Source organism: Bactrocera dorsalis, chromosome 4 (genome assembly GCF_023373825.1).
Source record: "Bactrocera dorsalis isolate Fly_Bdor chromosome 4, ASM2337382v1, whole genome shotgun sequence".
Classification (NCBI taxonomy): domain Eukaryota; kingdom Metazoa; phylum Arthropoda; class Insecta; order Diptera; family Tephritidae; genus Bactrocera; species Bactrocera dorsalis.
The window spans coordinates 60,589,002-60,612,603 of record NC_064306.1 but is presented as its reverse complement, the minus strand read 5'-3'; the positions used below and the strand labels follow the sequence as shown (position 1 = coordinate 60,612,603).

The window sequence follows — 23,602 nt, the reverse complement described above, 5'->3', positions numbered from 1 at the left end:
AAAACGAATTAAAATTAAGTTAAGAATTAAAATTAAATTGAACAAAATTAAATAAAATTAAATAAAATTAAACTAAATTAAAATTAAATTAAGCTAAGTTGAGCTAAATTAAGCTAAGTTAACTTAATTTAAGTTAAGTTAAGTTTTAAGTAAAGTTTTAAGTTAAGTTAAGTTAAGTTAAGTTAAGTTAAGTTAAGTTAAGTTAAGTTAAGATTAGTTAAGTTATAATAAGCGAAATATTGAATTGAACTTAAATTGATTTGGGTACAATGATGAAGGAATGAGATAATGGAAAGCAAAAAAAAAATAATTAATTTAAAAATAAATTCTCTAATAGAAGATATTTTCCGCACAATAACCTACGGTTGAAAATAATTAAAAATTGCTATTTTTTCACGTTGAATTTTACCAAAAACCTAGTCGCTTTTGGCTTGCAAAAACTCGACTTTTGACTGAATTAAATTAAATTGAATAGAAGAAAACTAGATAAAGTTGAATGAATTAAAAAAAATTTTATACTAAATTATTTTATTTGAAAATATGTAAAATATGTACTATTTTTATATATACATATATATTTAAATTAATTATTAATTACTGCTAAATTTATTGACACTCAAAACACACTCGAAATACACATCAAATACCCCAAACTAATATTTGCTAGCTATCCGAATTAGGTTAAAGAACTTTTCGTTAACATTTCACCTTTTCATTTGCACCACGAGTGCCGAAAACTATTCTATTCATTGATATACATAAGCTTAAACCCTTCACTTCTCGCTAACACTACACCAAAATATTCTACGCATTTCAAAGTATGTAATTCAAATGGAGAAATCGCCTACTCCATACATTAGACACTTCCTATACTACTGCTACACAACAGTGTGCGCCCAGCAACATGTTGCCAAACAGCAGCAGGCCAAAGAGTAACGGCAACGGCATGAGTTTGAGCTAAAATGTAATGATAATAAATTGTTTTAATTATTTTTATTGCCACTACTGCTTTACAGTACAGTTAAATGCTGATTGGCGCTCTTACAAGCTATCGCAACATGTTGCTGGCAACATTTAAGAGTGTATATTCGCAATGTTTGTTGGTGGGGATACGTTTTGCAACTCGTTATGCTTAAACAGTGAAAGAGTAAAAGCGTGTTACTCATGTGCGCTCACAGCAGGAGTGAGTTGCGTGTTGCTTGTATGTGTGACTGGTATGTGAACAGGTGGCGGGGGCCACGGAAGGTGTGTAGTGAGCGCCTATTTCTAAGCAAAAGCCACTGACTACTTGATGATTTTTGTAGTTTGCAGGTAGTTGATTGTATGTTTGTATGCGTGTGTGTGCTCACAGTTCTTCTCCTTGCTTTTAAGAGCACATTCCACGAGTATTTGAGCGGCGCTGTAGGCCAACAGGAGTTCGAATTGCAACATACGCTCTGACGCTCCCAACCACTGGACGCTTTGTCGCCAACAAGACTCTCTGCCGCCGAGGTTCGCATGCGAATTGTGCGTTGACTGCAAATAGAAATGCCACTGGCAATGGTAGTGTGTGAAGTGGGCGGGGTGTGGTGCGCCGGTACGTGGCTCGCACTCGTAACCGCACATATGTAAGACCAATAGGAGGTTTAGGAGACTAGTTTGAGTGGAATTGCATTTTCGCACACAGAGCGTGACGTGAACAAGTGTGTGCCTCAGAGTCGCGCGGTCTGCCAACAAGGAGCGGGTGGTGGCGCAAGGAGCGCGCGCTGTTCGAGCCGCTGAAACGCACAGTGAGCAAGTGAGTAAATCGTCGGTGGTCGTTCGTTGGTGTGTCTGTGTGTGGGTGTGTGTTTGTGTGCCCTTAGCATTTCAGCTATGAATTAGCTAGAAAAACGCACGCTGAGCGCCAACAAAATGTTGCTTACAGCCGCGCTGCTTCGCATATGTTACGCCTGTGACCGCGGAAGGGGGAAGGTGGCGCTGTGTAAAATTTGTAAATTTCTGAGTGTTGGAACTCATAAACGGGTGTGTGAGTGTGTGCATTTTACTGTTTCTCACGACAGTGACACTGGCCGTACGTAACATTTCACGAATTCTTCGGCCGCCTGCTCCTCCGCTGAGTTTGCTCTAAGTTTTCTGCGACGCTGGCGGCAGCGGTTTGATGCTTTGAGTGTTAATGCGTTTTGGCTCCACACACAAAATGTTTGCGGATCGCCACAACTACAACTGCACGCATCAACTACACTACTGACCACTACAACAACAGCAAAAACTCAACGTATCGCATAGAATTAATATAGGAGACTATGACTTTGGCAGGAGCGTCCGCGAGCGAGTGAGTTCACTCAAACGGCATTAGCGGCACTTCGCACACACAAAATTTCTAGAAGACGCACACACCGACATATGTTTGCGCCCAGCATTTAGGTGTGTATGTGTGTGTGTGTAGCAAAGTGACTAGAGTCGCGGTGGCAGCACAGCGCTAGGCCAGACACCAGCGACAGTACCGAATGTGTGTTGGTAGTAGGAGCGGGCCAGTCGATCTGCCAAACAGTCTGCTAGTCATCCCAGCTAGCTAGCGAGTCAGTGCGTCAGCGCCGTTGGACACACAGGGCTACTTAGCAAGCCAGTGAGATAGCCTGGCAGTGGGACACTTAGGCTGTCATCAGGCAGCGCCAGCGGAAGGAACCAACCATAGAAGTAGAAATAGTAACAGCAGCAGCAGTGGCAGCGACAGCGACAGCGGCAACAGCAGCCACTCGGGCAGCCACTCGTGCAGTTAGCCAGTTAGCACGCCAACTAAAAAAGCAACAACCAACAACCAAGAGCCACCAAGCAAGCAACCGACCAACCAAGCAGGCAAGCAGCCAGCCAGGCAGGCAGCAAGTCAGCCAGTCGGGCAGTCGGCAGTCAGCCACCGCATATTCGCACACTCAGCGAACGCAACGCAACACATGCAAAAAGTTACTCGCTTGCAACGAACGAGACGAGACACGCAACGGCTAAGAACGGATCGCATTAGCGGCAATAGCAGCAAATCGCTAACTAACTGACTACAGAAAGACCAGCGGCGGCTGATTGTGTAGAAAAGGCGGAAAGAAATTACTTTTTTTTGTTGGTTTTTTGCCGTGCCAGCGTAGTGTGTACTGAACTCTTTTAAGTAATTGAAAATATAAAAAATTTCGTGAAATGTTGAAAGTTTTCGAAAAAAATGAGACTTTTGTAAAAATGCAACGCCAAACGAGTATGCAAAGTGAACTGGAAAAAAGTGTTTCGAGTGCGACGAAGCATTAGCGAAGCGGGAAAGGCAGTAAACGTCGTGCGCATAGCGGAAGTATAGCAGTGAGAAAGTGCGGTAGGTTTGAAAAAATGTCGTGTTGTTTGACCGACGGCAATGCAGCCGAAGTGAATTGTTATTATTTTTTATTAAAATTGAGTGTAATGTGTGAATGGGTGCCTAGAAAACTGGAAAGATATAAAAATATTTTGAAACGAAAGCAAGAAAGTAAAAGTAAATGCAAAATAATTTAATAAAATTAAAGTTATAATCAAAACAAATTATAAAATTGAAAAAAAAATTGTAATTAAAAATTAATAATAATTAATAATTAATTATAAAAATTAATAATAATTAATAAATTAATTAAATAAAATTAATTAGATGAAATTAATAAATAAAATTAATAATAATTAGTAAATTATTAACTTTTGTAGTAAAATTGAACACTATAAAAATAAAATCTATGTGATCCTTAAATGCAGCAACATTTTAAAACGGACGATAATAGCTAAAGTTACCGGATAAAAAATAACTATTGAAAACTTTAATTTATTCACTTTTGTAGTAATTGAAAAATATTGCAAATATATAAAAGAGCAAATAAAACCCTAGAGAAATGCAAAACTCATTAATATTAATTAACAACAAAAAGTTTTGAGTATATTTTTAGAAATGATTAAGGCCGTCAAAAAGCCATAACTTTTTAATTTAAAAAAATGTAGTAGTATAGTACACATAACAAAAAAAAATATTATATTAAAACATTAAAAACAAATTTTAATTTAAAAAAATTAAAAAGAAAATTCATAAAAATTTAAAAAATTACTAAAAAGTATAAGTATAGTGAAATTAACTAAAATTAAAAAAAAATATATAAATTTTGAATCAAAACAACCTAATAAAAACCTTAAACGTAGCAGAGTGCTAAATTTAAAGAAAAAGAAAGCTATAATAACTAATAAGTGCCAGAAAATCAACAAAAGTGCTCGCAAATTTGTAATAAATTTCCTAATCAGCTGTTTTAATAATATGAAAACTTTGAATAAATACAATATTAGTTTTCTGTTTTGCAAATAAAATTTAAAAAATTAAAAAAAAAAAACCGGACAAACACTGCTTAAGTCAGTCCTTACAACTATTTATCCTAGTACTTGCTCTGCACCAAAGGTTATTTTAGTGTTCCCTAAAAAGCATACAAGTAAACACATTGAAAAAAAATAAACATGAAACAATTATGAGTAAAGTGACTAAAAATATTGAGAAAACAACAAACAATCATTATTAAACAAAGTGACTAAAAATATTGAAATTCTAAGTACATTTTTTGTAAATTTTATTGGCGTAATGCTCAACTATACATTTGTGTGGTTGCGAAATGGACTTTTCAGAAGCATGAAAAATATGTGCTAAATACGAATTTGCGGAAGATTTATATTCAGATTAAAATATATATTCATATATAGTGAAAAAGTGACTAATTATTTAATTAAAAACTTGGCTTTTGGAAATCTGTTTCTTGAGTGTTAGTGCTTTGAATAAAAAATATATACATATGTTGATCAAACTTAAGTGAGCAAGCTTAACCAATAATGTGCCTCAGGATTTCCAATAGCATTTAAGCAGCAAAGGCAAGAAAAATATGCAAGTGTATTTGTATTTTGTGAAAAGAAATTATGGTAATGCTTTTAAAATATTTAAAAATGTGAGCTGTGTATAGATATGTACGTATGTATATGTTTAATAGGACCTTATAAAAATTGCTTTTGCATTCCACCTTAAAAGTGACTGCTTCGAAGTGCATAAAAGATACTCGGTTGAAAAAATATAATTAGGAATAATAGTTATGCAAATATGATTTGAAGATATCATGAAATAAGTATTGACTAATTGAAATACGTATATAGTTATAACCTCTATAAGCGGTGCCAATAAAGAAGAGGAAGATATACATATGTATAATGACAGTTCATCGTGCGTTTCTTCTTGTTTTTCCGAAGTGAACTATGAAAAACTAAACTATAACAAAAAAAAAAATAAATCTTCGTTAACAAAATTACTACATATAATAATAATAAAATCTTTCTTAAGTACAGCTGGACTACTTAAAGCGCTAATAATGTAAAACTCAAAGGACTGAAAACAAAAAAAGAGACTTGTTGAGACTCTTAGTGATTTTTGTATTGTGTGGCTTTATGACTTAAATAATTATTTTTTTAAACGTTTTCTAAGGCGAAAATTGAGTTTTGTACTGTGCTGCTTTGGAAGTAGTCTATTTAAGACTTAAATCATAATTTTTTTCTAAAATTTTCTAAGGCGAAATGTCGTGAAATATTCTACAAAAGCTGCTAAGATACAAAGAAAATATGTTTTGTGATTTGAAATTGAATTATCCTTGAATCCCAAAGGATGACTATTGCTCATGGAACCAGTAACTGAACCCACTTACTGAACTCCATATGGTAAATGACCAAAACTGGTATGTGTGTGGCTCATTGGTTTACCAGAATAACCTCACCTAACATAAATTGAATTTGATTGGACATTGGAACTTTCAGTGTTGAAATAAATATGAAAATGAATTAAATTATTGAAAAGTGATTTTTTTTTAATGAAAACTATAATAATTGTTATATATAACATTTAATTAGTGATATTAAAAACAATATATTACTAAAAAAATAGAAAAAGAATAAACAATGATGATATGAATAATTTTGAACTCCTTAAACTAAAAAATCAAATAAATTTATATAATATCAATAACAGTATATGTCGGACGACTCATCTATGTTTTAAGAAGCCGCATTAATAATAATTAATAAAATAAAATATACAATTTTTAGAAACAATAATTGGAACTGAAAACTTTAAAATAATTAGTAAAGTATAATATTTTAATTTTAGTTCGGATTAAGCAAAAATTTTGCAAGCATTTTTTTAATATTTCTTTTCCTGTTCTGTTTATACACTTTTTTTAATTTTTGCGGTTCAACGCCAATTACGGCTAATTTTTGTATATTTTGTGACGTAAACTAAATTTTTAGAGAAAAATGCAAGCAGCTTGATAAGCATTGTGCGATTAAAAGTAAAACAAAAATTATAGGATTTAATTTTAGGAACGTTACGTTGTTAATTAGTAATTTAATTAATAAATAATTTATTTTATTAATAAATAAATTAGTTAAATTAGAAGATGATAATGATAATTAATTAAATTGATTAATGATATTAATTAAATTAATTTATTTTTTTAATTAATAACATAAAGTATTTTAAAATTAAAATTAATTAATTAATTACAAACAATTAATTAAAATAATTTAAAAAAAATTAATAAATTACTTAAAAATATTAATTAACTAATTTTCAAATAATTAATTAAATTAATTTGTTTTATTTTTTTAATTTTAATTGATTAATTAATTAAATTAATTTATTTTACTGATTAGCAACATAAAGTGTCTGCAATTAGATTCTATAATTTTAGCTCTAATCTAAAATTAAATAATTAAGTTAAAGTAAAATAAATACATTTAATTAAAATTCACTAATTAATTAAAATTAAAATTAAATTTTTACAAAAAAGTTAAAGTTAAAATTAATTATATAATTTAATTTCAGCTAATAGTTCATTAGAGTAAAATTTGACTAATTGAATTAATTTATTTTAAATTAAAACAAAATTAAGTGCCTAAAATTAAATTCTATAATTTTAGTTTTACTGTAAAAAATAATTAGTTACAATAAAAATTAAAAAGTAAAAAATAATATTGATTAAAAAGTTGTTTAATGCAATAAAGTAACATTCATGAACATCGGAAACTACTTTCTCCATTACAAACAAATTGCAGCAGGTTTAATTAATAAAAATTAATATAAAATAAATTACTAAAAAATAACCAAATCCTTTTAACAAAAAATAAAAACAAACTTAAACAACTGAAGAAACAACTTCAAATTGACTTCAAACAAGTTCAAAATTCAACACAAGGAAAGTAGGTCACCAAAAAACTATGCTTCTCTCCGCTTGAAATTATTTTAATTTTCAACATAACCAACAAATTTGTGCAATATTTCAAACGCATCGCATAATCCGCGCCGCTGTAACTAACAAACATGCCAACAAATAAGACTACAAAAACAACAAACGCGCATTGCCACTAAATTAATATGCCGTGTCTGGTAAAAAATTCTTTTATTGTTTGACAATTCCATCAAATGTTAATGGACATTTGGCGCAAAATGCGCCACCATAACAGCTTACAAGCAGCAACAACGCCAACAACAGTAGCGACCAATGCAACCAGCAACACTAATAAAATCGCAACACTTGTTGGTACAAAAAATTACTACAAAATACTACGCCAACAACAACACAGCACTGCAGATCCGCCACAAAACGCACAACAACGCCGAGGCGCGCGTTTACACCACGCCAAGCAAGTAGTGTAAGTAAGGCGCCCAGCTACAGGGTTGGGGTTGCTACGCTTTGGTAAGGGTTGCTGGGTCGCTACTTGCCACGCGTGTGAGTGAGGGTGGCGATTGGTGAATTCTTTGCTCCATTTTGCTGTGCGCCTAACACCAGACGCTGTGCAACGCGCGCGCGCGGGCTTTCACGCAAATCAAGTTCGCAACACACGCACTCCCTACTTCCTTCCTCCTTTCATTCGCTCTAAGGTGAGAAGAGCAAAAAAATGTCCTGCTTTGGGGATAACATTTATGGGGCGACACAATGAGTAACGATTAAGTGAGTGTCCGAACGAAGAATTTTATATATGTGTGTGTGTGTGTTTATGTGAAGAATGTGCGCGTAATGTGTGCGCGCGTGTAGTAGACGTGTGGTTGTTGCGTGTGAGGATGGCTAAAACGAAAGGAAAAACATAAAAATGACCAAACGGCCCAATTGACGACAACACAGCCGAGTGGTCGCTAGGTGGTGAGCGCCTGAAAAAAGCGCGAAAGAAAACTTTTGGTCAACGCTGCAGTGGGCCGATGAAGATTCGTCTATCAATTCGGCTGCGCGCTCACTCGCTCGCTCGCATGTCCATGGTCGCGCGCGTATTCGTCTCTATGTACATATGTGTATACGGAGAAGAGTATTGCAAGCATTCAGGTTTGATGTGGTTTGCTTGGCTTGGGATGGATGGCTAGATGGACAACTGACAGACCAATGTTGTTGACATGAGATACTCTGTGTGTGTGCTGTTGTTGTTTTTGTGTTTGTTAGGCAGTAATGACCAACACATAACACTTTTCTATCACTTTTATGCGCGCGCCTGCATTACTTGTGTGTCTATGTGTATGTGCGCTACATTCACTCACTCACTCACCTCGCGCTCGCTCGCACACTCAGTGTAACGTCAGCGCGCAGTCAACGTCGCGCGCCGCATAGCGCATCACAGCGCCCTAGCCGCAGCGCTTACCATTACCATATTCTATTCTATTCGGTGTTAGGCGCAATGATTGTGTCTGTTGGTCACAGTGACAGTGGCGACTGCAGAACCTTGGTGCACGTAGTCGCAAACGCACGCTACTGGCGCACCAACACGGACGTACGACGCGGATGAATTGCAACGCAAAGCGAGTCGAAAACGCAGCTGCGTCATCAGTGTAAGCAATATTTTCTACTTTTCGCCAACGTAACATTAACTGTTATGCGCGCAACATTCGTTTGCAGCGCTGCCGCGCACTGACGCACGTTCGAGCCGTGACATACACGCTACAACGCGTCACACCGTCAAAAGCTCGATGAAACGTTTTTGCCTAAAAATTCGTTTTCTTCTCATTCTTGCCAATTTGGCGACTTTCTTTCTAGCGTTTGTCGTGTGTGACGCGACGCAGCCGTGTTGTTGTTGCTCATACTATTTGGTTGTTGGTTGATGTTCTACGAAGTGACTGTGGTTGTTGCTGGTGCTGGCTGCGCGCCGATGCAGCTCCAATAGCCCTACGCTGGCAGCAGCCGCCACCGCCGCCAAAAGTCGCCACTCGCAAACACGTCGTCATTCGAAACAATTTGCAGCCACATTCGCAATCACAATCGCATTGGTGTCGGTGTCGGGCGGTGTTTTGCTGTTCTCGCTGGCGGAAATGCAATCAACGAAGACGCGTCTGCTTAACAGATTTACGAGTTTTACGAATCTTACGAATTTCGCCATAAATCTAATGTTGCGCCTTCTGCGTTAATTGCTTGAATATTATTTTTTTGATTTTTTTTAGTGAATTGAATTGTTGGCAAACGATTTTCTTTTGATTTCGAAGAGATTTTTAATTTTTCGCCACTTGTCGTTGCGGCGTGTGAAATTGTGGGTGCGCGTTGCTGTGTTTGTTGTTTGGTGTGTTTAATATTTGTTAAAATAAAAAGGACTGTGTTTTATAGAAAACTGTGTGGAGAAGTAATTGTGAAGAGAAATAAATTTGAAAGTGATTTTTTAAGCAAAAGCAAAGTTGGTATTGATGCCGGGTACAACGTGGGAACTGCTAATTGTTGTGTGTTCTGGCTATGAAATCATTATATTTGGTTGTTTTTGTGTTTTTTTTGTCTTGATTCAATGAAGAAAACGATTAAATAACAATAACAATAAAAAATATATTTTTTTTCTTAAAAAATAACAATAATAAAAAAAAATAAAAAATAATAATAAGTAAATTGATATTAAAAAGCAACAAATAATGCATATAAACTCCTATAAATTTCATTAAAAACATATAGAATTGAAGAAAAGCAATAAAAATAACAAATTATAATAGATAAAATTAAAAATATATCTAAAATTTATTATAGTTTTTCAAAATTCTATAGCATATAGGCGCTGTAGTGGAAAATTAATTTAAAATTCTCTTAAATAATAAAGAAAAAAAATAAGATTTAAGCGCCATGCAAAATTGACGTAAAAAAGGTTCTTATCAACTCTTTCAAAATAAGTGGCCGACAATTTTAATTTGACAAAATTAAAAAAGCAATTTATTTTGCATATTTCCTAGCAACATAAAATTTTATATTCCTTATAGAAATATTTAAAATAATAAATTAATAAATTTGGGAAAAAACTTTATAGATACTAAAAATATTAAAAAAAAAACTAAATAATAATTTATTAATAATTATATTAAACTTCAAGATTAAAGAAGCTGGTATCCTGCTCTCAGGCTTATATAAAGATGGTTCTCTTACGGTGAATATAAAAAAAAACTTAATAATAAACATAATATAATAAGGAATAAAGGCAATTAAACATAAAAATTTATCAATAAAACAAAAAAAAAATATATGACATATTATGATTATTTCTATTATTGCTTTTTTTTTTAATTTTCTATAATCATGGCAAAAATAAAACAAATTGAAGACAAAAAAACAATAATTTTAGTAAAAATATAAGAAATAAAGATACTAAGGCGCGTCACAATCATAAAATTATAAAATTTTCCATTTTTTTCAAAAAATTGTTGTTGGATTACGTACAAAAAAAGAGTTTACACAGTTACAATTTTCAACGCTAAGCTTTCCGTTCGTTATGACTTATAACTTTATGAGACTATGTGAAACCCCTAACTCCAATAATAAATTCATAATATATAGATACTAAATACATTTATATATATACGAAAATTCTGTTTCCAAAAAATCCAAAAAATCGAAAAAATAAAATAAATTAAGATTTTTTTTAACAAAATCAATATACTTGTAATTTTAAATAAATTAACCTAAGATTGAGTTTAAATAAATTAAAAAGTAATGCTTAAAAAAATTAGAAGACTCAGTATAAATAAAAACCAATTAACATAAATGTATATAAAAAATTGAAAATATATAAAAAAATTAATAAAAAAATATTTAAAATAATTAACAAAAGAAATTTAATTAAAATAATTAAAAATATTTAATAAAAATTAATAAATAGTTTAATTAAAAATTAAAAAAAAAGTATCTAAACAAAAAACTACCATAATTAATAATAAAAACTATGATTTATGGACTAAAACAATTTTTAAATATTATTGCAAAAGTTTTGCAAAAAATATTAATCATTGCTTACTCGTAGTAATTGTTACAACTTAATGATGAGTGAAATGCTAGCGAAAGCTCTCGACTAATGAAAACTAGCAACGAAACTAGATAAACTCTCAAAATCCAAAAACAAAAAAAATATTTCGGTAAACAGAATTTTAAAGCAATAACAATAAACTAGTCTTCAAAAAAACACTGTGTCTTCAATAGCTACAAACACAAAAAACGATTTTATTCGATAAGTGTGATTTCAAACTTAAATAGAGAAACGAAAGCAAAAAAAAAGGATATAATAAATTGACAATAAAAATTAAAATAAATAAATTATTAAAAAAACAAAAACACAAATAGAAATATTAAGTTGATAAAAAAAGATAATAAATAATTTAAAAAAAATATTAAATAACAATGTATTTAAAAAACGAGAAACAAAAACAAAAAAATAGCAAATTGATAATAAAAATTAAAATAATAAAAAGTTAAATTAATTTAAATGAAAAAATGAAAATGTTTAATAAAATTAATAAAAAATTAAAAATAATTAACAAAAGAATTAAAAAATTTTAATTAAAAAAAATTGAAAATATTTAATAAAAATTTATAGATTAAAATTACAAATAATTATACATTAATTCATGTTAATTTTGTGTGTGTATTATAGCTCTAAATAATTTAGTTAGAAAACTAAAAATATTTTATTGAAATTAAATAAAAAAATCGTGTAATAAAATTTAAAATATTTCATACAAATTAATAAAAAATTAAAAAATAGTTCACGTAACTTACAAAAAATTAAAAATGATTAATAAAAAAATTAAAAATATTTAATTAAAAAACTACAAATTTTGAATAAAAATTAATGAAGAAAAACTACAAATAATTAATAAAAAAATTAAAAATTATTAATAAAAAAAATAAAAATACTTAATTAAAATAAAAATATTAAAAAAAAATATTTAATTTTAAATTTTGTTTATATAAAATTATATATCTTGGTTATTATAGTTTTATATAAACAAAAATTAAAATTAAATATTTTAAATATTTATAATTATAACTTTCTGATTACTCAATTTTTTACTTTTGAATTAAAAAAAACTAAAAATATTTAATAAAAATTAATAAAGAGAAATTATAAGTAATTAATAAAAAATAAGTAATGAAAAATTACAAATAATTTAATTTATTAAATTTAATAATTTAAAATAATTAATACAGTAATTAAAAATAATTAATGAAAAATTAAAAATATTTAATTAGAGTAAAAACATATAATTATAAAAATAAACAGTATATAATTTTAAATTTTGTTTATATAAAAATATAAATCTTGGGTATTTTCAGGAAACTTTCTGATTACTCAATTCATAGTTTCAGACACACTTGTGGCGCTTTGAACTTTTAAAACAGTGTTGAAATATTTTTTTGAAAGAATACATAAAAAGTAAAATATATATATATATATATTTTGTGCTCTAAGATGTGCATAAATACTAACTATATGCCACTTGTGAAATAAAAGAAAATCTAGTTAAAACAGCGGCGTACTAATCTACATGTATGTATGTATCAAAAATAAAACTCTTTCTGCCACTATAAGAAGTATTATTTTTAAAAATATTTTTTTTTTTTCAATAATTCTTTATTTATTGGATCTGTTTTTTGTTTTAAAAGCCTAACAATAAATTATATAATCTTAAATCTATTGAAAAACTAGACAAGCTCAACCAAGTGATTTAGCTGTTTTGGTGATACGTTGCTCTATAGTACGCAGGCATATGTATTTATGTTAAAGAATTGATTTAAAAAGTTTTTGCTTTTTGCATGAAATTTTACAAAACTTCATTCCTATCAAGAAAAATTTGTTTCCAAAATTTTAAATTTATTTAATAACTTTGTTTTATCGGGAAATACTGTTAGGATTCATATTGAAAGCCGCGTTTCCAATCACTTTTTCTCAGTTTTATATGTTGCTGTGAGACTTTTTCAGAACTTCAAAATGTTTCCATAATAATAAAAAACACTATGTGTCCATAGTTAATTAATTTGCGTTAAGCGACATTCATTTTTTGTAGACTTCACTGCTATATACATATGTATGTATGTATACTTGGTTGGTCCAAATTCAAAAGGACTCTTATGATGCTGATTTTGAAATAATAAAAGCTTTTTTTTTTAGAAAATTTAAGCACTTTTGATATTTTGGAAATTGAAAAAAAAAAATTATTTTGATTTTAAGATTTTTCGAAAAAAAAATTTCAATATTTTTGCGACTCCTAAAATATGCGTTGCGCCAAGTCGACACCTAAATAATCAAACAATTCCAAAATCAACCCGCTCAGTAGCTTCTAAATATATTTCTCTTAATTTATTAATATTCTTTTAAAATCAAAAAATGTCCACATTTCAAAATATTTTCCAAAACTCATCAACACAATTCACGAAATTCACATCAATCAAGCAGACATATGACATTTGCAGCCAAAAACAACAAAAGCAAGAGCGCCAAAGCAGCTGATTACCACCGCCTACCCATTGCACTTGTGCCACCAAACGGCACCAACACCTTCACAAAGCACAGCGCTCAATGGCCATCGCGCCCTTCACACAACACGCTACAACAACAACATACGATTTGCGTTAGTCACAAAAAGCGCACAAAAAAAAATTACTAAAATGCAAAAAACAAAAACTAAAATAAAATAAGAGCAAAAAAGCAAAATGCTATGCAACAACGTGTTGCAAGGGCAATGCGACGCAACAGTGAATGTTGCATGCAGCGCTGCTGCTGCTGTTGCATGTACACTGCCAAGAGCTGGCAATTTGCGAAACGCGTTGCTCTTAGCCAACTTAACAGCAAAGAAAAGCGGCGCGCTCTTCGTTGGCTGCCAACAGAGGACGCTCTTTTGCAACACAAAAGAGCTACAGGCTTGTTGCAAGTAGGACGCACATGCACGGCATAAAATACAAGCTCCTTGGTTGCTGAGTGACTTGCCGTTGTGTTGGCTTGAGTGCGTTGTGTTGAACGTGCAACCTGCCTCGCTGTGTTGCTACCGCTCTCCACCCCTCCAAATAGGCCACACATTGCATTTGTTGTTGTTGGTTGCAGTGTGTTGGCTTTTGCTCAAGTGTCGTGTGTTCGCTTGGTGTTGTTGTTGGTTCGAAGGGTTTTGTGTTGCGGATGGACGACGGCGTGCGGCGACGCGTCGCGCCGCGATGCGACTGCCACCGGCTCTGACAGAGATTTTGCACGCGATGCCACTGCAGTTCTTGCAGATACCTTCGTACGTTTGTTTGGCTTGCACCGGCGAAAAAATTTTGTTGCGCGCGTGTGTTGTTGTTCTCATTCGCCGGACAAGTGCAGTACACAACACATACACAACAACAAAACAAAAAGTTATACAAATTAAAAATACAAAAAAATTATTAACAAAATAAATATATTTATCATAAAAATTATTTTTGCGTTGAAAAATAGTAATAAATAAAAGAAAAACTCACCAAAAGGTATGAAAATGGAATGAATAAGTCGCATTTCGCCATTAACCGTTAAATGTGAGATTTTCAGCCGCGCTGTGTTGTGTGTTTCGTGCACATTCCCCAAATGCTCGTACATTTTAATTGCGTTCAAGTGAATTTTGTAAAATTAGTAAAAGAATTGGGAAAATGTTTTTAACACCCGCTTCCATTAAATGCATGCAAAAACAGTGCGCTGCGCTTCGCTTGCTCATACCGCCGCTAAAACAGCACTCGCTGGCTGCCGCACGCAAGCAGTGTTGCGCCGCGAAAAGCCGGTAAAATGTAACTGAATTGGCAAATTGTGAAAAAAACTGCTGTTTGAAAAACAGAAATTTGGTGAAAGTACGTTGTGTTGCATTTTTGTACAATTTTTTAATGTTTTTCTTTTTGTGCGTAGCGCGTTTTTAGGCGCTGCTGCAGGTTTTTAGTCGATTTTTTTATAAATAAGTGCGTTGTGAGTTTTTTTTGTGAGTTTTTGAAGGTTAAAAATTATTCATTGGTGGCTTTTGAAGATTAGTTACAAAAATTTTGAAAAAAATTGTTTAAAAAAAAATATTTTGTAAAAAAAAAGAAAAACTAATAATTAGTAAAAAATTGAATAAGTTTTTGAGAAATAAAAAAAGTTTTGGTACTCTTATGGTGAAAAGCAATTCAATTTTCAAACAATTGTAAAAAAAATATTAAAAAATTTAATAAGTTTTTCAGTTGTATAACATGTTTTGGTGTTCACATGTTGAAAAGCTGTGCAAATTTCGTTTGTTTGTTCTCAAAATTCTATTCGTTTCATATATCTGGATTCGCTTATACTTTTTCCGAATTTAATAGACGAATTGTTTTGTTGTATATTTTTGTTATTGCAGATTCGAAAAAAATCCAAATTAATAAGTTTTTGACAAAGCATATAATAATTTAAGCGCTTGTGATAAGTGTTGTTGGTACTTTTAATATGAACTAAATTTTTAATTTCAAAAAATATTTTTTTTAAATGCAAAAAATTTTGTTGATTTATTATTTGATGTGTTTTGATGACAAAATATTTGCTTAAAAATGAAAAAAATCGTTTTTCATAAATCTTAAAAATTAATGACTACCATAGAGGAGTCAGTCAATATTTTTCAGTCAGTGTAGTGGATTCGAATTTTTTTGAACAAAAATCTGTTTCAAAAATCACAATTTATTACAATTTTAAGGAAGTGTTCGTGTTTGTAGTGCTTATATACAAAAATATAGCCTTAAAATTAAGATATGAGAAGTTGAAAAAATCGTATTAGAAATTTTTTCAGAAGTTTCATCAATACTGTGATCTGAAAAACCCGAATTTAATGAAATAATGTGCAAATATTGGCAGATTGTGTATAAAATAATTAAACTTGTGCCTAAATTTCTTAATAAAAGCCTTTAGGACGTTTGTTTGCTTTGTTAATTTCCAAGAAAAATTTAAAAATTTTTTTAAATATAATTTTTTTTAATATTTATATAATTTTCTACAGCAGAAGAATCTTCTTTTAGTGACTTAAATTGAAGTGATATTAGAAAACAAAAATTTTAAACTTTCTTTGAAATCATTACTTTTGGTAACAATCCGAAACCAATTTTGAAACGATAAATTTTGGTAACAATCCGAAACCAATTTTGAAACGATAATTTTTGATAACAATCCGAAATCTAAAACCTTTGTGAAACCATAATTTTTGTTAAGAATCCGAAATTTTTTTTGAACCAAAATTTTTGATGTCAAATAATTTTTGAAATCCTAAGTTTTGATATCAATCTGAAATCTTTCTTAAAACCATAATTTTTGATAATAATCCCGAACTTTTTTGAAATCATAACTTTTGAAATCAATTCAAACTAAATTTTTTGGTTCCAATCTGTTAGCTATCGGAGAAATTAGCTATTTTTCGCAGCACTAGTGAGTCGAATAAATTTTTTTTAATATAAATAAATAGTCTAAGGGCTAAAAACGAGTTCTTACTTATGCGTCAAATCAATTTTCAGAAAAATATGAACGGTGTTGCATCAAGTTTCTAGTGCAAAAGTTTCAAAATATATTTTTTTCGAATTTTTTAATTTTGTGTATTTTATAGAAAAATTCAGAACAGTGAAAACAGTTATTAAATAAAATATGAAAAAAAATTTTTTAAAGTCATATTTCAACCTAAAAGTTTAGTAATTTTTAAACCCTATGGAATTATGGTTATATAATGTTATAGTCACCTGAAATGCAAAACAATGTATCATAGAAAGAATCAAAATTGAGTTTTTTATTGCTTACGATTCACTATATCATACGGTATATGCAAAATTTCAAGTTTCCGCTTTCGGATATAACCAACTAATCAACTAATATATAACTTATATGTAACCTATATATAACAATTTTCTAACCAAAACCCAAATTTGGTTTCAATATGATTATATCATTTTTCCTTCGCCTGAAAACTTGTGAAAAGTGATGTTACGTTTTTACTAGTTTAGTGATTACATATAACCAATATATAACCATTTTATAACCAAAACTCAAATTTTGTTTTAATATGACGTTTTCCTTCGCCTGTAAATTTATTTATATATTATCTTGCATTTTAAGTGACGATATGTGTGATTGAAACGTATTTTTTTATTATATTTTAATTCTTTAGACTTATATATTACTAGTTTAATGATTAATAGGGTTTTGAGGTAGAAATATGCTTAAAGCTAATTACGACTACCGAAATGAAGAAAAACGGGTTCTAAAAATATTTGACACAAAGTTTTCATTTATTAAATAGAAGCCAGGAGTGAAGAATTTTAATATTTTTATATAAAAAATATAAAAGAAATAATGATTTTAGCGCTTTTAGTATAAATATACATACATATAAGTGCATATCAAGACTGAGTATCGCTTCAGAACCTCATTTTTAAATATGTAGTTGTTTAACTATACCTATTATTGTTTTTATAAAAATATTTAAAAAAATATTATGATATGTAAATGCTATAATAATTTCAAATATATAAAATATATATCAAAAATAATTTTCAATGCTTATAATGACCATATTATTCGCTTTACGATAAGTTAAATTTTTTTTTTCAAACACCCAGGCACCACAAGCATTTATTGCACATTTCACGCGAAAAAATATATAAAAAAAAAACTAAAATTAAAAAAATTTAAGAAAAAAATTAGAAAAAAAAATCAATGAAAATGAAAAAATGCAAGACTCCTACTAATTTCAGTTCTCTCTCTTCCAGATCAATATCAATTTACTAACAACAACATAAGAATATGCGGCATGAGCACACAAAACGTCATAACTAACTAAAAATTGCAAAAAAAAATATTTTAAATAAACTGAATAAAAAGCGGCTAAAAAGCTAACGTTGTATAAAAAAATCGTCACAAAAAAGTTATGTGCATAAAAAGTGGAAATTAAGCAGAAATTAAAAAAAAATTGCAGAAAAAATCGAGAAAATCGTGCATGTATTAACTCTAAAAACTGTTTCGGTGAACCAAAAAAGGCAAAAAATTACTTGAAAAAATAAATACATATGTATTTGCGAAATTGTGAAATTTCAGAAAACTGCAAAAAATTAAAGTGTACCAAAAAAATAGAACAGTTTTGGCAAAATTCTTGCAAAAAATCGGTGAAAAAAATTAAAGTGCTGAGAAAAAAGTGAAAAAAATCACGAAAATATTGCACTGCTGTTGAAATACGCCACGAGTAGCAAAAGACAGCGGCTAAAAGCTAGCAAAGGACAAAAGAAAAGAACAAAAACAAAAACAAAGCAAGCAGCTAATTAATAAATGATAATCTTCAAGAAGCTCGGATTTGACGACAAAAGCGCGCAGACTTCGCTGATCGATTGTGAGTTGTGATTGGTTGGAAAATAATTTACGTTGAAAGCAAAAAATTTACGAGACGCTGCTTTTTTCATAATTCTGCAAAAAAAAACGCTGTGAAAAAAAAACAACAAAACCACACACACATACGAAGAAACGCGAACGAAAGCATACACTTGAGAGACCAAAAACAGTTGCTGCAGTGCATATACTGTGCATTTAACTAAAAAAAAATTACAACAATTTACAACAAAAATTTTACAATAAATTACAACAACAAATAATTTTAAAATACTAAAAAACGTTTTTGTTGGCGAAAAAATCGATTAAACTTGTGCAAAAAGACGTTGTGCTTAAAAATATACACACATACCACTACAACAACAAAAAGTATAGACTTTTACCAAAAAAGTAAACGTTTAATTATTTACACATGTTTACTGCCGAAAAACTGCAACTTTGACACGTCGAAACACCGGAAAATATTGTAAAACATTTACTGTGTTTTTTTTTTATTTCGACCAAAAAAAAGTGAATTTACACAACAACAAAAACAAGTGTAACCAAAATTAACAGTAACGCGCTTCACCTGCTCTCCGCGCGAAGAAAGTCGCAATAAGCAACAAATTGTGGAAAAACAGCGCAATTCAAAAGTCGTATGTTTGTTTTTGTTATTGTTGTTGTTACACATATGCTTTATGAAGTGAAATAAGTGCATTTTATTGCCGCTGAGTTGCCACCAAAATTCGTTTTGATTTGACTTTTACCAACCGCAACACACGCCTCCAACATTTCTGTTTACGCCATTAGAAATGCTAGCCAAATTTTGCAACAACAAAAGTGTGCAAAATTACAAAAATCCAGCAAAGTAAATAAATTTCAATTTACAGTGCTTACATTTGCGAAAGTAAAAACATTAAATCTGTTTCGAGTTATAACTTATTTCCAAAATAGCTAACTGTTTTTCGGTGTACGCTTGCCGGCATGCACATATGCGTGTGTGTATATGTGTGTGTGTGACGCGTGTGACAAAGTTACGTCCCGTTTAATTTTACAAATGGATTACATCTGCGATTCACAAACTGGATGGTATACAGCAGCTTTAGTAGCCGACAGTGGCATTATAGCAACAACAACCACACTCACAACAAAAGCAACAACAGTGAAAGCAATTAAAATAATAAACACAGCTGATACTACGAGCGCCATAAAAAAATTCAACAGCAGTTTGGCAGGAAACGTGCACATATTGAATTGCTTTTAAACATTTCTGCTTTATGTGGTGAGTGTTGCAATTCATTTTTAACAAATAATAATTTTTTACTTTTTTTATATTTTTTTACATAATTTTTTAATAAACGTTTATATATTTTTTTTAATATTATGATCATCCTTTTTGCCTTTGCCAGCAGTAATTGTATGTTTTCTATAAAAAAAAATATCTTACAGAGCACAAAATATATAAAAATCATAGATAGATAGATAGAAAATATTGTGTCCTCTCCTATCAGGACGGAAGAGGAGGACGAAGGCCCTCGCTGGAAGCGGAGAATCCGCCGCTTCAACAGTCGTGGATGATTCCACGTCGGGCGGTGAGGGGGAGGTGACGGGAGCGACGGTAAGGTCTCCGCCGAGGAGCAAGGCGCGGTTGGGGTCGCCGCGTAAAAATGACGTAAGCGAGGGAGGGAGCGGGAGTTGTGGCGGGAGTGCCGGTGTGGCCTCCGCTGAGAAGGCGGTTACGCGTGCGGGGTCGCCGCGTAACGTTGGGGGAAATGTGGGAGGGAGCGGGAGTGCCAGTGCAGCCACCGCCGAGAAAACGGTAGCGCGTGCGGGATCGTCGCGCAAGGACGAAGAGAGCGGTAGCGGGAGCGTGGTCCATCCGGCTAGTACGGTGGGCAAGGGAGTGGGCGTCGCGAAAGGGGGCGCTGCTAGGACGGGCAATCGCGTCTCGGGTGCCAACAAGGAGGGTGCGCGAGTTCCCTCAAGGGGTACTGTGGTTGTTGGGGGCGGGGCAGTCAGCCATGTTGCGGCTGCCAAGCGGATAACGGGGGAGTTGAACGAGTTGGTGTTTGACTCCAAAAACTTCGATGTTGGGGCCGCGAAGGGGCTGATGGAGCTTGCCTCAAAGTATGAGGCGCTGCTGATGACGGTCATTACCGAGAATGCCCATCTTCGCGGTCAGGTAGATGCCCTTAGGGGGAGTTGTGGGGGTCACTCCTCGGCGCCGAGCAGGTCAATGCCGGCTCCGTCGGCACCGATGCCTGCACCTCCAGCACCTGTGCTTGAGGCAATCGCACCGGTGACGCCGAAGCCTGTGGAGACCTGGTCGGTCGTGGTCAGGAGTAAGGGGCCTGCAACTTCCTCTAAGGAAGTTATCAAAAAAGTGGTCAAAGAGGTGGGTCCCTCACTTGGAGTGAGGGTCCACGAAGTGCGACCAATTAAGGGTGGTGGGGCCGTCATTCGCACTCCCTCTGTTTTGGAGAGAGAACGAATGGCGAGTAATAAGAAGTTTGAGGAGGTGGGGTTGGACGTTACTGTCAACCGGAAGTTGGGTCGTCGGGTGGTAGTCCAGGGGGTCCATACGGAGATCCCCCATGAGGAATTCATGGAGGAACTACTCCGGCTGAACCTCCAGGATTTCAGCCCGGCATCCCAGAGGACTGACGTGAGGATGGTCAGTCGTCCCTGGAAGGTGGCCGCTGATGGTAGTACCAATGTCGTCCTTGAGGGTACGGACAAGTTGATGTCCGCCCTCTTGGAGGCAGGTCGGTGCTACATAAAGTGGTTCTCCTTCAGGGTGCGACCGGATAGCCCCGTCGCTGGATGCTTCCGGTGTATGGGATTTGACCATAGGGTGGCTGAATGTAGGGCTAAGTCTGATGTCTGTCGGAGGTGCGGTCAAGAAGGCCACAAAGCTGCCAGTTGCGTCAATGCACCGCATTGTCGCAACTGTGAGTTTAAGGGTAGGCCAGCTGGGCATCTGATGATGTCAGCTGTCTGCCCTATATATTGTGGCATTGTTGAGCGCGCCCTCGCCAGACATTGATGGGTGGGATCATCCAGCTTAACTGTCAGGGCTCCTATGCCGTGATGTGTGAGTTGGGGGGTTGTATGGTAGAGGGTGGGTGCGGTATTGCTCTACTCCAGGAGCCCTACGCCACCAATGGTGTGGTTCGGGGTCTTCCTGGGGGTTTTAGGGTCTTCACCGACCTTAGAGCTAACGCCGCAATAGTTGTGAATAATCCACGCTACGATTGCGTAGTGGTGGATTCTTCACAACTGGGTATATGTGTAGCCGTAGAAGGGGAGTTCGGTAGGATGATTGTCGCTAGTTTGTATTGCAAATATAGCGAGCCCCTAGAGCCCTACCTGGGCTACATGGATAAGCTACTACTACTTGCGAGTAGTAGCCCATTTATCCTAGGGTTGGATGCGAATGCCTCGTCCTCGATGTGGTTTAGTAAGGTATCCCGGCATTCGTCTGGATACCAAAGCCACAGTCGAGGCGAGGCATTAAGCGAATGGGTGGTGGCTAACTACCTCCACATTTTAAATGAGCCTAGCGAATGGTATACGTTCGATGGGCCTGGGGGCGTGAGCGACATTGACGTGACGCTTATGAACGAGGCAGCAAGTAGGGCTTTCAGTGTTAGTTGGGAGGTTAGGGGAGGGTGGGGATTGAGTGACCATAATTTGCTTCAAATTGTGGTTACCCCTCGATCTCCTCCCTCACCTTATGAGAGTCCATTGCGGCGATGGCGTACCTCTGGTACTGACTGGAACCAATATGGACTCTTGGTTAGGGAAGCGGTATCCGATGTACCGCTTAGTGAGTTTGAGGAGTTGGGGGTTGACGAGCAAATTGCTCGTCTATACGGGGTAGTTTGGGGAGTAAATGATAGGGTATTTAGGAGGTGTGAAAGTCGTAAGATTAGTAAAATTAAATGGTGGACGCGTGAGCTAACCTTGAAGAGGAGGACTGTCAGGCGTTTGAGGCGAAAGTTTCAACGCGCTCGACGGTCCAATTCTGATAGGCTGTCCCAGCTTAGGTACGAATTTAGTTGTGCGGATAGGGAGTATAAAGAAATGTTAGTAAAAGTTAAAGAGGAAGAGTGGAGGAGCTTTGTAAGAGAGGATAGGAACGACCCCTGGGGTCAGGTCTATAGGATCTGCAGGGGTCGTAAGAGGGAGGATATCACCTCTCTTCGCGTCGGTGACACTCTGTTATCGTCGTGGAGAGAGTGTGCGGGGGTTCTGTTAGGTGCGTTCTTTCCCAGGTCGGAGGTGCAGGTACCTCAAGCACAAGAGGTGCCTGTCCCTCCATTAGATGATGGGGAGTTGGGGTACGCCTTTGGCCTGGTTAGGTCTAAACGGTCCCCAGGTTTTGATGGTTTGAACGGAGAGATGTGTAAAAGCTTATGGAAGTTCATTCCGGAATACCTGGAGGCCATTTATAATAAGTGCGTCTGGGAGGGATACTTTCCACGCGAGTGGAAAAGTGCTAGGGTTGTTCCTCTCCTGAAGTCCCCTGATAAGGCCAGGAGCGATCCTCGATCTTATCGGGGCATCAGTCTCCTTCCAGTACTTGGAAAAGTGCTGGAAAGGGTCATGGTGGAACGGCTTCAGGAGCTAACGCGGGGTATGTGGTCGGATAGGCAGTTTGGGTTCAGGAAAGGACGCAGTATAGAGGACGCGTGGTTTTTTGTGCAGAATGTCGTTAGGGAGAATGTCAACAAGTATGTCCTTGGCATATTTGTTGACTTCAAGGGGGCATTTGACTACCTAAGCTGGGATCGAGTGTTGCAACGGCTGGAGGAGCTTGGCTGTCCGGAAATTACTCTTTGGCGGAGTTATTTTTCGGACAGAAAGGCCTCTCTTGTCGGCATGAATGGGAGTGTGGAGATTGGAGTTGTTCGAGGCTGCCCGCAGGGTTCCATCTGTGGTCCATATATTTGGAACCTTATGATGGACACTCTGCTTGGGC

General features: G+C 34.0%; 1 protein-coding gene across 13 annotated transcripts in view; it reads left to right on the top strand.

Moving 5' to 3' along the window:
• The first annotated feature begins 1,756 nt into the window (after positions 1-1,756).
• The window catches only part of LOC105229801 (platelet binding protein GspB), a 453,756-nt gene continuing 431,910 nt past the window's right edge, over positions 1,757-23,602 (top strand). The window contains exons 1-2 of one of the 13 annotated variants that reach the window (XM_049454139.1): positions 1,757-1,777; positions 18,030-19,900. The gene's annotated coding sequence lies outside the window, so the exon portion shown is untranslated. The other 12 variants (XM_049454128.1, XM_049454127.1, XM_049454137.1 and 9 more) reach the window with 12 other exon arrangements.